We start from the raw sequence: 13,783 nt of genomic DNA, 5'->3' as shown, positions 1-13,783 counted from the left end.
GCAGTGAACAAATAGTGCTCATCGTTGGCCTTGATGCATAGGACAGACATTTCTGCTCTTCAGATAGTATCCATGCCTACAACCACAAAATAGAAAGCAGCTAGTCCTCAAGTTTAGCAGGTCAGTCAAACGATGATATCTCCAAAAATTCAACACCCCCTTAATATTACACTGAAGTGCAGAATACATGCTCACGCCGAGAGCGGGGCTACAACCCATAATAATCTAAAGCAATAGTGCAATTAAAGCATAACAAACTCCTGATTTTGTGGGAAAGCGTGGAGTCAAAAATTTATTTGCGATACATAATGTAACTAGAATCCAATGGTTGAACATTATGCCGTTTAATCCTGCCATTGAATCCTGTTGCGATAGACTTGGTGTGAAAACCATGAGTCCATTCATTTCAATGGAGATTTTATGGATGTAAATAAAAAGGTAAGAATAAACTAGGTTACAATATTTGAAATATTTATACTTGTAGTACTGCTTTTATTTTTCCTTTTCATATAACTGTGTTTTTAAGTGCATCATTGTTAAGAGTTTTCAGTCTCAAGGAAAAGGACATAAACTACAGTGCACAAAAAGGTGGCCATGGCTGTGCCACCCACACTCTGGCTATATTTTTCAATCTTGTTTTCAATGTATTTTGCTTTTTTTATTTTTTAGAAGACAGCACTACCCTCTGCCACTAGATCCTTGACTTTCTGACGAAGAGACCACAATTCAGTGAGGATAGGTGACCAAACATCCTCCACAGCAATTCTCAACACTCATCGCTGCAACATTAAGTTGTCAGCCTCTTACAAAATTCCTTGTACACTCATGACTGTGCGACAAAATCCTGCTCTAAATCGATCCACAACTGTGCATATGACACCACTGTAGAGGACAGGACCTCGACTAATTACACAACAGAAGGATATAAAGAGCTGAGTAACATTGTATCATGACAACAAACTCAATGTCAGCAAGACCAAGGAGCTAGTTATTGACATCTGTAAGCGAGATGGAGTACATGCCCTGATCAGCATCAATGGCGCCAGTGGAAATGGTTAAGATCTCCAAGCTCCTTAGCATAAAAATCATCAATAATCTGTCCTCTATCAACCACACTGAATCTACTGCCAAACAGCACAACAGGCGACTGAGGAGGTTTGGCATGTCTCCAACATCTTTTACAAACTTCTACACATTCACTGTAGAAAGCATACTTTTGGATTACTTCACAGCTTGGTTTGGGTACAGCTTTGCCCAATACCGCAAGAAATTGCGGAGTTGTGATGCAGCCCAGACAATCACACAGTTCAGTCTCCCGACCATAGACGTCATCTTCACTTCACACAGCCTCGGGAAAGCATCCAACAAAATCATGGTCCTTTTTCTCCCGGTCATTCCATTTTCTCTCTCCCGGCACCCAGAAAGTACAACAGATTGAAAACATGTACCACTCAGGAACAGTTTCTTCCCTCTGTTATCAGACTACCGAATGGTCCTCCCACATGTTAGTGGATAATCACAATCTCCCACCTACCTTCATTGTGGTTGCTGGACTTTTCCTCTGTAACTTATAAAACTATATTCTGCACTCTGGTATTTTTCTCTTTGCACTACCTATTGTACTTGTGTATCACTTGGTTGTACACATACATAGTATGATCTGCTTTAAAGATAGAAAGAACACAAACAAAATCTTTTCACTGCACCTCTCTACACGTGATAGTAATAAACCAATACAAAGTTATTTACGGGGTGCTACCAGCTGATTAAAAGTTAAAGCTTGAAATTAGCATTCCTACGAATTTACATTGGAATTCTTATCTAATTTAGTCATAATTGTGACTTCTGCGCTTGTTTTGGGAATACAAAGGATTGATGAATGAATGAATGAATAAGTTTATTGGGCAAGTATGTGCATATACAAGGAACGTGCCTTGGTGCTCTGCTCACAAATGACAACATAAACATACAGTTAACAATTAAGAGTAAAGCATAAACAAAACAACAAGGATACAACATTACGGTCTAAACATGTGGGTGAAAATAAACCATAGCGAAAAAAGAGACTACAGACTTTGGTTATTGAGTAGAATTACTGCTCGTGGAAAAAAAGCCGTTTTTCTGTCTGGCTGTGGCGGCTTTGACAGGCCGGAGTCGCCTTCCAGAGGGAAGTGCTTCAAAGATTTTGTGGCCAGGGTGAGAGGGGTCAGAGATGATCTTGCCCGTAAGCTTCCTGGCCCTTGCAGTGTACAGTTCGTCAATGGGGGGAAGGTTGCAAAGAACAACCTTCTCAGCTGATCGAACGATCCATTGCAGCCTCCGGATGTCATGCTTGGTGGCCGAGCCAAACCAGACCATGTTGGAGAAGGTAAGGACGGACTCCATGATAGCAGTATAGAATTGGACCAATATTGCCTGTGGCAGATTGTGTTTCCTCAGTTGTCGCAGGAAGTACATCCTCTGTTGGGCCTTTTTGGCTGTGGAGTCGATGGTGGCCCCCCATTTAAGGTCCCTGGAGATGATGGTTCCAAGGAGTCATTTGACTCCACAGATGTGACTGTGGTGTTGTTGATGGTGAGTGGGGGGAGGGGAGGGGGAGCTCTTCGAAAGTCTACAATTAGTTCCACTGTCTTAAGAGCATTGAGCTCCAGGTTGTTGCGATGGCACCAGGACGCCAGCTGTGTCACTTCCCGTCTCGAGGCAGATTCCTCCCCATCCTGGATCAGTCCAATCAGGGTTGTGTCACCCGCAAACTTGAGGAGCTTGACAGAGGAGTCTGTGGAGGTGCAGTCGTTGGTGTAGAGAGAGTAAAGGAGAGGGGAGAGGAAAAACGAGAGGGGAGAGTACGCAGCCTTGCGGTGCTCCTATGCTGCTTCATGACTGTCAGGAAGTTGATGATCCACAGATAGAGGGGTTCAGGCACAGTCAACTGGGAGAGTTTGGAGTGTAGTAGCTCTGGCACAATGGCAGAGTTAAATGCAGAGCTAAAGTCCACAAAAAGAATCCTGGCATAGGTCCCCTTACGGTCTAGGTGCTGGAGGATGAAGTGCAGGCCTAGGCTGACTGCATCATCCATCGATCTAATGGCCTTATATGCAAACTGCAGAGGGCCCAGCAGGGGGTTTGTGATGTTTTTTCAGCTGGGCCAGCACGTCTTTCAAAGGTCTTCATGATCACAGAGGTCAGTGCGACAGGCCTGTAGTCATTAAGACCAGTGATCCTTGTCTTTTTGGGTACAGGGGCAATAATGGAGACCTTGAAGCAGGCAGGGACAGTGCAGGTTTGCAGGGACTGGTTAAAAATGTCTGTGTAGATCGGTGCCAGTTGTTCGGCACAGAGCTTGAGGGGGAAACGTCAGGCTGTGAGTACGTGTGAATTACTGCTTGGGGAGGAGTGGGTAGGGAAGAGTCCAGTCTTCGCAAACTGGAGTCAGTCTGTGAGTATTTGTGAAGTGATGATTGGGGGGAGGAGGGGATCCCAGGATTATGTTTCTGTTTCTCGAACCTGCAGTAAAACTTGTTCAGGTCGTTGGTCAGCTGACGATTGTCCAAGGAGCGGCGGGTTTTCCTCTTGTAGCTGGTGATTTCTTGCAGGCCCTACCAAACTGAAAAGGAGTCATTAGCTGAGAACTTGCTCCTCAGCTTCTCAGAGTACCTTTCCTTGGCAGCTATGATTTCTCAGCTTGTACTTGGCCTGCCTGTAGAGGTCTGTATCCCCGCTCCTGTAGGCCTCATCATTTGACATCAAATGCATAAGTAGGGAGAAGGGTTGCAGAATAATAAGAGATAGCAATAGAGAATATTAACATGATAGCAAACATGCAATATTGACAGAAACTATAATTTGTGCAGGAACTAATTAGGAGGCACAGCAATAAAGCAACATCTGATAAACAACATAGAAACACAAATATAAGGTAGGATAGTTGTGCAGTTGTTGCTGTAAAATCACCTAATGCTCAGATAATGAACTGCACAGTGACAACAATGCTTTATATTGTTGTCACTAATGAGAGCAATATAGGCCAGGTCTGTTGCATAACAATGCATATAGAGTGGCATGGTTATATACAAATATTCTTGGGTAGGGACGAGTCCATTTTCCCAATGGCAGAATTTTTTAATTGGGTCATTTCAATATTAAATAATAGTCTAGGTATTGAATCCTTAACCAATTGATGCATTAAATTGATAAAAGCTGTATGAAACAACTTTTCAGTGTATTGCAAAGATTCATTTACATTTCAGTCAACCTGGAAAATTGTTCTTCAAGTAATTCCATACAGATAAGAATAAAATAAAATCCACAGTTGCTTGTAATGTTTTGATTGAGATAATTTCTTATGTTGCATTTTCAACTGTATTTTTGAATGTGATATTATACTCATCAAGAAAACAGATTTCAAAGGAAAGTCTAGGGGTTAAATGAGGATCTTCAAATGATACTGGAATTCTTGCAACTCTAGTGCTTGATCAGAGAGATCATTTTTAACTCTCTGCTTGAGGGGGAATATTCAATACGCTGATGCCAAACCTGACACCAAAAGACAGCAGCAACAAAATTTGCTCTGCCAGCAACACTTTGTCTTTCAAAATTAAAAAGATTATATTTCTTCAGAATACGTTTCTCCATGTTGCAATTGACAGATATTTCTTTGTGTATGTTTGTGCTTTATATCTTAAATCCTCTTGTTTAAAAATATCTTTGTTTCTTTTAAATTTGAAAATGACTGATTTTCTAATTTCTGGCTTTCCAATTAATAATCTCAACAACCACATATCGCACCCAAAACATGGCTGGCAACCTTTCTGTCATATTTTCATCACCGATCACAATCTGTAACTAAATTGCAAACAATAGCAGCCAATTACTTTCAATAAAAAATCACCAATCACATTCTATAGAAAAATATAATATAATCACCATACCCACATGTATGAATCTTTAGCTCAGCATTCTTTAAAAAATCTAACGGAGCAATGGCTCAGCCTCACCCTCAAGAAAATAAAAAATATATTGGTAGTAATAACCTTGTTTTAGTTTAGTCTTCACTCCAGCACGAGACTATATTAAAACTGTTTACGCAGACCATGGGACCAACTATCCAGACTTGATATCTTAAAAATATTACTCCAAAGAATCTCATGGGAAATATTTATTTATTTGACCCAGAAAATGACCAATATTTTTGGAATTCTCGAATAAATCTGTTAAAAAATGATCATGGATCCATAAATAAAAATATATTTATTTTCTTTGATGTGGTCTTAAGTGATTGACTAAATGAGGATAAGTAAAACCACAGCACATAGTGTACAGTTACAGCTTTGCAGTTTCTGACCTTCAGGGAGGCTGTGATAGTCACAGTAACTCTAATATACTCACTGAATGAGGTACATCAAAGAGTTTCAAAGCGAGAGTTGAAACTAAAAAGAATGACAATTTAGCATTCTCTAAGCACCTGTTTGCTCTATTGGGCTAGAGAGGTTCATCACACAAGTCTGTTTTGTTTTTATGTTACAGTCTTTGATTTAAGATTACAGTCATGTAAGCCGTTCAAAGAAAACTATGAAACTTCTAAACCTTTCAAGTGGTTGTAGTCCCTCGGTTTTGGATCTTTTAGACATTGGTATTTAACTCATCAACAACTGAAAAATTTTAAACAACGTTTCTATATCATTAACATTGTGCAAAACTAGGAGTAATTTTTTTGTGGGGGATATTACACAATATATTGTCAGCAGAGGTGAAGTGGTGCCGGAGCTCACCGGAGCGCCGCTCCGACACCTCTGTAAAAAAATTAAAATAAATAAACAGCAGGGAATTTTAACTAGCAGGGAATTTAACAGCGGCCGCTCCGGCACCAGTGACAGCTCTGGCACCTAAAAAATTAGCACTGCAACACTGATTGTCAGACTCAGAGCTTTGCAGGCAGTTTCTCTTCCAAGATACTTTATTTATACATTTATTTATACAGCAACAATATGTATTTGTATTTTAAATATACTTTGCGGTTTGAGGCAGTGAGAAAATAGGCTTATTCACAATCGCAGCAAGAATACAGAATTGTGCATAACTATATAAGGTAACTTGATGAATCACGCTAATTAAATTAAAAAGTATCCAGTATAAGTTAGACAATAGACAATAGACAATAGACAATAGGTGCAGGAGTAGGCCATTCAGCCCTTCGAGCCTGCACCGCCATTCAATGCGATCATGGCTGATCACTCTCAATCAGTACCCCGTTCCTGCCTTCTCCCCATACCCCCTCACTCCGCTATCCTTAAGAGCTCTATCCAGCTCTCTCTTGAAAGCATCCAACGAACTGGCCTCCACTGCCTTCTGAGGCAGAGAATTCCACACCTTCACCACTCTCTGACTGAAAAAGTTCTTCCTCATCTCCGTTCTAAATGGCCTACCCCTTATTCTTAAAATGTGGCCCCTTGTTCTGGACTCCCCCAACATTGGGAACATGTTTCCTGCCTCTAATGTGTCCAATCCCCTAATTATCTTATATGTTTCAATAAGATCCCCCCTCATCCTAAATTCCAGTGTATACAAGCCTAATTGCTCCAGCCTTTCAACATACGACAGTCCCGCCATTCCGGGAATTAACCTAGTGAACCTACGCTGCACGCCCTCAATAGCAAGAATATCCTTCCTCAAATTTGGAGACCAAAACTGCACACAGTACTCCAGGTGCAGTCTCACCAGGGCCCGGTACAACTGTAGAAGGACCTCTTTGCTCCTATACTCAACTCCTCTTGTTATGAAGGCCAACATTCCATTGGCTTTCTTCACTGCCTGTTGTACCTGCATGCTTCCTTTCAGTGACTGATGCACTAGGACACCCAGATCTCGATGAACATCCCCTCTTCCTAACTTGACACCATTCAGATAATAATCTGCCTTTCTATTCTTACTTCCAAAGTGAATAACCTCACACTTATCTACATTAAACTGCATCTGCCATGTATCCGCCCACTCACACAACCTGTCCAAGTCACCCTGCAGCCTTATTGCATCTTCCTCACAATTCACACTACCCCCCAGCTTAGTATCATCTGCAAATTTGCTAATGGTACTTTTAATCCCTTCATCTAAGTCATTAATGTATATCGTAAATAGCTGGGGTCCCAGCACCGAACCTTGCGGTACCCCACTGGTCACTGCCTGCCATTCCGAAAGGGACCCATTTATCCCCACTCTTTGCTTTCTGTCTGTCAACCAATTTTCTATCCATGTCAGTACCCTACCCCCAATACCATGTGCTCTAATTTTGCCCACTAATCTCCTATGTGGGACCTTGTCGAAGGCTTTCTGAAAGTCGAGGTACACCACATCCACCGACTCTCCCCTGTCAATTTTCCTAGTTACATCCTCAAAAAATCCCAGTAGATTTGTCAAGCATGATTTCCCCTTCGTAAATCCATGCTGACTCGGAATGATCCTGTTACCGCTATCCAAATGCTCAGCAATTTCGTCTTTTATAATTGACTCCAGCATCTTCCCCACCACTGATGTCAGACTAACTGGTCTATAATTACCCGTTTTCTCTCTCCCTCCTTTCTTAAAAAGTGGGATAACATTTGCTATCCTCCAATCCACAGGAACTGATCCTGAATCTATAGAACATTGAAAAATGATCTCCAATGCTTCCACTATTTCTAGAGTCATTTCTAGGGATGCAGACAATCAGGCCCTGGGGATTTATCAGGCTTCAGTCCCATCAGTCTACCCAAAACCATTTCCTGCCTAAAGGTACTTTTAAGAAGGTACTTAAGGAGGTGGCTCTAGAAATAGTGGAAGCATTGGAGATCATTTTTCAATGTTCTATAGATTCAGGATCAGTTCCTGCCTAATGTGGATTTCCTTCAGTTCCTCCATCACCCTAGGATGAGTTGTCCCGATAAAGTTCTTATTAAAATTGCACAACTCATTGGACCAACTACAGATTCAGCATTTGGTTTCTTGTATTGGTAAAAGAAGTCTCCTGTCATTCTAAGACATTCTTCACAGTAAATAGTAAAAATGGCACCGTTAACTCGTCATTCAGATTTTGCATTTACATTGTAAAGGCTCACTGCAGCTGACTAAGAGATCTGCTTCTCTTTTCTGCCAAAAAGAGAATCTAAAAAAATCGGGAGAAAATAGAAAGGAAAAAAAATGAAAGCGCTGGTTATTTTGTTTAAGTGATGAAATAAATTAAGGCGGCAGAGTGTCACAGCTATTAGAACTGCTACCTCGCATCTCCAGAGACCCAGATTCAATCCAGCCATCCAGTGTTATGTGTGGAGCTTGCATGTTCTCCCTATGACTGTAGGTTTCCTCCTGGTGCCCAAATTTCCTCCCACAAATCAAAGATACGTGGGTCGGTAAGTTAATTGGCCATGCTAAATTGCCCCTTCTGTATGTAAATAGTCGAATCTGGGGAGAAGCTGATTGAAATCAACTCAGGTGTCAGAGGTTATGGGGAGAAGGCAGGAGAATGGGGTTATGGGGGAGATAGATCAGCCATGATTGAATGGCGGAGTAGACTTGATGGGCCGAATGGCCTAATTCTATTCCTATCTCTTATGACGTTATGAAATGTAGGAAGGGTAAGTTATGGAAAAGATTTGTTAGGAAATGGTATTCTGTGAGCTGATAACAACTCAATGACCTGAATGGCTTTCTTTGACGTCATATGAAATTGTGGTAATTCATCCGTTACCCTCAATGGGTCACCCCTACCCTACAACCCATTTACTACATACCTCGGGGTGAAACTAGATCGGCAGGTGACCTACAAGCAACACCTTGAAGTTCTCCGTGCTAAAGTCTCGGCACGGAACAACACATTGCTTGGCTGGATCGTCATGGGGCGCCAGGACATCTACTCTCCAAACCAGTGCTCTTGCACTCGTGTACAGCGCCGCTGAGTACGCCGCCCCAGCATGGTGCCGCAGCGCTCATACTACCAAGCTAGACGGCACCCTCAATGACACCATGCGGATCATCATTGGCTGCCTACGCCCTACTCCGATGGATCTCCTGCTGGTGCTCGCAGGTATCGCACCCACCAAGCTTCGCAGAGAGTTCTTCACTCATAGGCTGGTGTGCAAGGCCCCATCGGACGCCAAACATCCTTTGCACCACCTCCCTCAGGATTCACAGCAACTGGGACCTCAACGCCTGTCATCTCGTCGCCCCATCTCCCGTCATGCAGCGACCCTCCGGTTTCAACATACTAGGAGCATGGAGAACCAGCTGGGAACAGACATCGCGACCTCCTCAATTCACTGTCGCACCGAACACCACAGCCCCACCCGGCTCGGACATGCCCCGCAAAGAGTGGTTCGCCCTGAACTGGTTCCGCACAGGGGTCGGCCGGTTCAACGCCAATATACATCATTGAGGGTTGCGTTCATCAGCAGCCTGCGTGTGTGGAGCAGACCAGCAAACAGCGCAGCATGTCATTTTCGACTGCGCTGTCCTCCGCCCCCTGGTGGAGGGGTAGACCTCACGGCCCTCGACAACAGCACATTGAACTGGCTACAGCGCCTGGAGGGCGTGACATAACCTCTGCTGCCTCAAACGCAAGAAGAAGAAGATGCTGAAACAGATGTTGGGATGGCTCAGTTAGTTATATTCTATTGGTACCTTCAAATCTCAAGTATGATACTTAGAATGAAATTATAGAGAACCTTTAGTGGATAGTGTTGAATGGTGGGACGAAGAGCTACGTGGCAATTCCTGTAACTATTTTCAATGCCTTTTGTAAGATAACCAATTTTTATATAAAAGTTGTTTAAAGGTTCCAATAAAATGTTCCATGAATGCAAACCATTTTAATTTCCAATCAAATGTTGCACATTGTATCAGTATTCCATTTTCGCCAAAAGTCAGCTTGTTACATCAAGTTGATTTGTCACATCACTTGATATGCAATCTTTATCCCAAGTTGAAGATCCTTGGTTTTCATAAATTTCTGATTTCATAATGGAATGGGAACTAAATTTGTCTGTATTTGTGCCATAGGGAAAGAGAGATCTTGATGTGGCGGTGAAGAGACAAAGTTCATTCACATGATGTAAATTATGGGCGCATGGTTGAAACAAACCCATTGAAGATACACGTGAGTTACTGGCTTGTTATATGTCATGATAAGAGCAGGCATTTCAACTTTCGGTTCAATGGAGATCACAGCTCCCCCTTGTGCTGCCTGGCAAAACAACCTCACTTCATAAACAATGTTGGATTCAGCTACTCCAGATCGGATCTCCTTTCTGCATAAATATGTGGCACTGAGAGCATATGCACCTGACTCATTACAAAATACCCTGGTAGAATTGAAGATTCAACACATTATTCAGAAAAGAAGCTAGTTATTTGGATGAAAAGAAGCACTGTTATATTAATGGATTTTTCTTGAAGATAGACACAAAATGATGGAGTAACTGGTGCGGAATGGGTGATGTTTTGGGTCTAGACTCTTCTTCAGACCCCAGAGATGCTGCCTGTCCCGCTGAGTTACTCCAGCATTTTGTGTCTATCTTCAGTGTGAACCAGCATCTGCAGTTCCTTCCTACATAATGGATTTATAAGTTGTGCTTTCTAACTAATGACAGGAAGCCTGATAAGAGTCCACGTAATGCAACTTCATTTAATAATACATTTTCCCATTTTATGTTTCATCCCAAGTTCCCACCATATGTATTCACAGCTCAGAGATGGGGATTCAATTGAACAAACAAATAAATCTTACATTATAAACACAGCCAACTATGACCGCAATACTCTTATCATGCTGCAGATAATGATGTTCCAATCAAGTTCTGGGTCCTCTCACTGGGAATAGTGTTAGATAAGTTTATTAAAGTAGAAGGAAAGAGAAATGCAAGCTCCTATTACGTAGGTTAACAATCATGGATTAAAAATAAATACAATAGCAATAATTATCCATTAAAATAAGGTAAATTGTTATACTTTTGGTGCTAAATGGAAATTGACCTCTTCTTTACAAAAGAATGTATGCAGTGAAGTTTGATATAATTTGTTCATCGATGTGTACAGCCCGACCCATGTCCAAGCACAATCTCATGGGATTGACCAGTTAACACAGTGCATTAATATTAACGGTGGGGAAACCATATCCTTTCTGCTTTGAGGAGCATCTTGCCAACTCAAGAGAAAACAATTAAAATTGTATTAATAATTAATTTCAGATGCCAGGTGGTTTTTGTGCCTTCGTATTAAAAAACAACTGGAACACGTGTTTAAGAGAAAGGGTTTGATATGACGTGAGGTTTCAGGTAACATTATTCATTGAACAGCCAGGTAATTTGGACTCCTTCCAGCTCCTACTAAACAACGGTCTGCCATCTGTATGAGCATTAGGCTCATGGTTTACTATAAGCATAAAATTCCTAGTGAGTCTGGAATAATTCCAGTTTTATAGATTAGTAAAAGCCTCAGCATCTGATAGGATTTTGTTGTGTTACTTTAGGATAAACGAGATAATCCCAAAATCTGGGCAATACCTTGAACCGTTTAGGCTTTGTGAAGGGGAAGTCTTGCTTGACAAATTTGCTGGAATTCTTTGAAGAAGTAAATAGCAGGACAGACAAAGGAGAGTCCGTCGATGTTGTTTACTTAGATTTTCAGAAAGCCTTTGATAAGGTGCCACACGTGAGGCTGCTAAGGAAGATGAGAGCCCCGGTATCAAAGGGCAGATACTAGCATGTATAGCAGGTTGGCTGGATGGCAGAAGACAGAGAGTGGCAATAAAGGGGGCTTTTTCTGGTTGGCTGCCAGAGAATAGCGGAGTTCCGCAGGGGGTCGGTGCTGGGGGCGTTACACTTCACCTTGCATATTAATAATTTGGACAAGGGGATTGAAGAGTTTGTGGCCAAGTTTGCGGATGACACGGAAATAGGTGGAAGGGCAGGTAGTGGCGAGAAAGCAGGGACTCAGCAGAAGGACAGGTTGGGAGAGTGGGCAGAGAAGTGGCAGATGGAATATGGTGTCGCAAAGTGTGGAGTCATGCATTTTGGTAGCAGGAATAAAGGCATAGACTATTTTCTAACTGGGGAAAGAATCTAGATATTGTCCTGACGTATGTCTAAATATTACATTTATTCAGTTATAAATGGCATTTCTATTTATCCACTGCAGGGTTCATTTAAACAACAGACAAGTAATTTGCTTTACAGTTGTGTGCAAACCAGATAATTTAATTGGTAGTGGCGAAAGCACTCCCACATCCTCAACACATTTTCTTCCAAGTCTTAGCTGATTAGGCCAAAAACACCATATCAAATAATTTGTAGTAATTATTTGTGAGGTGATAAATTACGAGTGGATTAGAATCAAGAATTGTGAAGCACTGAGAGCTGAATTGGAAAACAGCTGGCCATACTTGACATGGCTGTCTATGGATTAAAGTGTAGAAACATATTTTCTGCAATAATTAAGTAATAATTTAATTTAATCACTGCACATTAAGAAGGTATATAAAATGTTAATGCTACCAGATTTATAAAAAAATCAAACAACTGAAACTAGTATTTTTTTCTTCACGTGTGGCTACTTAGAATGGAAATTGAAACAGAGATGTCCAACCCACTGAAATATTCCAGAACTTGTGTCTCTTTTGTGAACCAACATTTGTAGTTTCCTGTGTCTCGCAAACATTTTAACATTATTTTGAGGAACCCCATTAAAGAGGTTATGGATAAGTATTTAAGATTGAAGGTTAAAAGAATAGGTACACATCAATTACCAAAATACTATGGATGTCAGAAATGGAATAATATTACATTGAATACATAAGTAGAATAATGTAGGGTCAGATTTATGTCTTAATTCAATTGTCTCTCTTGGTCTGGCAATCAGGGAAGAATTTCAGGCTTTCATAAAGATTTGTAAACTCATCAGCAGATTAAATAAATGGAGAAGAATCCATAACTAAAACAAATTATGCAATGTCACAGGAGGAAAAAGGGCTCAAACTGAAAAATGACTTTTCCTTATATGTTTTGTGCTTTTAAAATGCACATCTTCTCCTGATAAAGTTGTCATATAAGACCACTACTAATGGAAGATTATAATAATGAATGAAGGTTTAAGTAACTTTATGCAATTTGTGATACTAACTCTTGGCTTTGTCAAGATTTTATTGTTTTTTTTTTATCAGAAGTTTCTTAGTTTTCCCATTAATGGTACCTAGTATATCTACTAGGTTTATGCTGTCTACCCACATGCTGAAATGTTCTCCAATGTTTATAGAATTTGTAAGAAGAGGATACTTCAAAGACAGGACTAACATTTTTTTTTAATGTCTCGTCTCCAATTTATCAAACTCAACATTTTCTCACAAGTGTTCATTGCCTGGCCAGCAAAACAAATTAGGAAGAGCTAAGTTCCAAAACACCCAGAGAAAACTGTGAGAAAGGTGAAAGCTAGTACTGTACAGGACATCAAGGAATGAGGGTAACCTCACTGAATTGCAATGAATTGAATGAAATAGCATGGAAACAGACCGTTTGGCCCACCGAGTTCATGCTGACCATTAATCATCTGTTTGTACTAGTTCTCTGTTACTCCACTTTTGCATCCATTCCCTATGCACTAGGGGCAATTTTACCGAGGCCAATTTACTCACAACTCAAACCTACAAACTCACAGGTCTTTGGGACGTGGGAGGAAATTAGAGCACCCGGAGGAAACCCACGTGATCATGAGGAGAATATGCAAACTTCATAAAGACAGTACCCGAGGTCAGGATCTAACTCAGATC

General features: G+C 41.1%; 1 protein-coding gene across 7 annotated transcripts in view; it reads right to left on the bottom strand.

Moving 5' to 3' along the window:
- The window catches only part of st3gal3a (ST3 beta-galactoside alpha-2,3-sialyltransferase 3a), a 350,137-nt gene that overhangs the window by 29,343 nt on the left and 307,011 nt on the right, over window positions 1-13,783 (bottom strand). The gene's annotated exons all lie outside the window — the stretch shown is intronic.

This window comes from Rhinoraja longicauda, chromosome 11, assembly GCF_053455715.1.
Source record: "Rhinoraja longicauda isolate Sanriku21f chromosome 11, sRhiLon1.1, whole genome shotgun sequence".
Classification (NCBI taxonomy): Eukaryota; Metazoa; Chordata; class Chondrichthyes; order Rajiformes; family Arhynchobatidae; genus Rhinoraja; species Rhinoraja longicauda.
The sequence above is the reverse complement of the archived record's forward strand: the minus strand, read 5'-3'. Positions and strand labels throughout refer to the sequence as shown.